Here is a 2,774-nt window from a genome sequence, read left to right as displayed (position 1 = left end):
CCGAATGCAGTCTTCTGGTCGCTGGTGTTGAGTTAACGTGTAATGATATGGATGCAGTTCTTCATCATGGCAACACTTGAATAACCACTCTTTGAGATGTTTGGAACTGCCGTGCCGTATCACGGCTACTTCGCTGAGGTGATTAGTGAACGCTTGCAGAGTCACGTCCTCTACTTGTGGTGTACGTCTAGTCCTCGATTGACCTCTGTCCATTACTTGTGGATGAAGATCGCCGGTTTCCCGAAGGCGTTGATACAGGCGACGAGAAACGTTCTTATCAGGATGGTGCCTTTGAAGGTACCGCGTGCAGCATACACACGAGCAGCATCGACAGCTTGGTTATCGCTTACACCCAGCACCAAAAGCATATCGACCTATTCATCGTTTATGGACTCATCCGGAAGGCGACCTACATGAATGTGGCGCAAGCTGATATGGTTGCGCACTGTGCACTTAGTAGACACGTGCATGCAGTGTAATGGATCCCACTGTCATGTAATAGAATTTTGTCATGTAAAAATGTCCTGCTTATAAGCTAAGGAACGGACGTCCAACAAATAAAAAAGGTATCTGACGACGATTAGTACCATAGCTCCTGTATGGGTGAGTAGACTGATGTCCCATCATTCATTTTTCTTTTTTTTTTCTTTCATTTTGTTCATTATTGTTCTCGGTTTTTGGTGTGGGCGGACGTCACACGACCCACTCTTCAAGTCCATCATTGAATCCTTCTCTCAGATTTATTATTATTGTTTTTATTATTATCATTATTATTACAGAGGCAGGCACCTCTCTGACCAAAAATGATGAGCTACTCTGCCGGCTGCTCAGTGAGATATGACAGCTAGTACGGTAATTCGGGTGAAACGCGATCCTCTGTACATTCCGATGCGCTACACGATGTGACGGCGTCGTCAGATCCTCATTTTCGTACGTGTGTTTTCAAAAATGCACCCAATCTCATTTTGTTAGATAAACTTTTGTCTTGAAGATGGATGAGAAATCACATACCGGCTTCCAAGAACGGCTTTTTTTTTCTTCACCCTCTGTATCAGAATTCTGAAAGGATCCACAGCACAGACCAATTGTTAACAACAGTAGTACATAAAGTGAAAACAAAGGCAGAAATCCTGCAACAAACCACTGCACACTTCTAATGTGAAAACGTCAAAAAACAATGAACCACGGAATCGGTAACTAGAACTGACCTATTTATCTTAATTCTAGTTATCGATTCCAAGATATGTAGTAGGTTTTTACTGAGCATTCTTTTATAACTTTCATAAGTGGTATCGATGGAACTGCGGGCTCCATATCCCGTTGCTATGTGTTATATTATTTGGTGTGGATTCTTATACCGTCAAGTGTTTCTACTAATCGAAAATAGCGATAAATGACAAATATCGGTAACTACAAATGAACTACGAAGGTTTATTCCATTTATTGATTTGCAGGTTTCTTATTTTTCGCAGTAATTCACATTGCAATACTAATTGGAAAATAGTTATGAACACCCAATCCGTGCATCTATTGCAAAAGTACACAAAATAATTTATTATGGAATGTTTGGAATCGGTAACTAGAATCAAGCTCTCCACCGAGATGACAGAAGTCACAGGATAGCAATATGGCGGTAGTTTGGAGTACGCAAGGTATAAAAGGTCAATGCATTGGCGGAGCTGTAATTCGTACTCAGGTGATTCACGTGAAACCATTTCGGAAGTCGTTCGGTAATATTCCGAGATCCACAGTGTCAATTTGAGGCATTACCTCCCAGCACGGTCAACGCTGTGGCCGACGGTTTTCACTTCCCAACCACCAAGATCATCGGTATTTCCGTGGAGCTGACAGTGTTAACAGACAAGCAGCACTGCGCGAAGTAACCGCAAAAATCAATGCGCGACGTGCAATGAACGTATCCGTTGGGACAATGCCGCGAAACTGGACTATGGATGCGGACGACCGACGCGAGTGTGTGTGCTAACAGCACGACATCGCCTACAGCTCCTCTCCTGGCCTCTGACCAATCAGTTGGACCTTAGACGACTGGAAAACCGTGGCCTGCTCAGATGAGTCCCGACTTATGTTGGTAAGAACTGACGGTAGGGTTCGAGTGTGGCGCAGACTCCCCGAAGTTATCAATAAGGCACTGTGCAAGCCGGTGGTGGCTTCATAATGTTATGGGATACGTTTACTTGGAATGGACTGGGTCCTCTGGTCCAACTCAACCGACTATTGCTACTTTTCCTAAAAGATGATGGAATTTTCGTGTATAACAATGTGCCATGTCACCAGGCCACAGTTATTCGCATTTCGTTTGAAGAACATTCTGGACAGCTGGAGCGAATGATTTGGCCACCCAGACTGCCCGACATGAATCCCATGGTACGTTTATGGGACAACATCGAGAGGTCACTTTGTGCACGAAATGTTGCACCGGCAACACTTTCGGAGTTACAGACGTCCGCAGAGTCAGTGTAGCTAGATATTTCTGCCGGGGACTTCCAATGACTTGTTGAGTCCATGTCAGTGGCGGATACAGAAAAACCTCAAGGAGAGGACGCTAAAGATATCTTGAGCTGCCTTTACTTTTACCGTAATAAAAAATAATCAAGTCACATGCACCATTTGAGGAAGTTTTATTTAAACACACATTCAAGACAGTGCCATGTTTTGATATAAAAAAGTTACAATTGTGGTTCTCTTCCTTAAATGATGAATTCTATGCGCTTCTTCTTCCTGGCAAACTGGTTAATTACATCGTCAATGGGACA

Source organism: Schistocerca serialis, chromosome 1 (genome assembly GCF_023864345.2).
Source record: "Schistocerca serialis cubense isolate TAMUIC-IGC-003099 chromosome 1, iqSchSeri2.2, whole genome shotgun sequence".
Lineage (NCBI taxonomy): Eukaryota > Metazoa > Arthropoda > Insecta > Orthoptera > Acrididae > Schistocerca > Schistocerca serialis.
The sequence above is the reverse complement of the archived record's forward strand: the minus strand, read 5'-3'. Positions refer to the sequence as shown.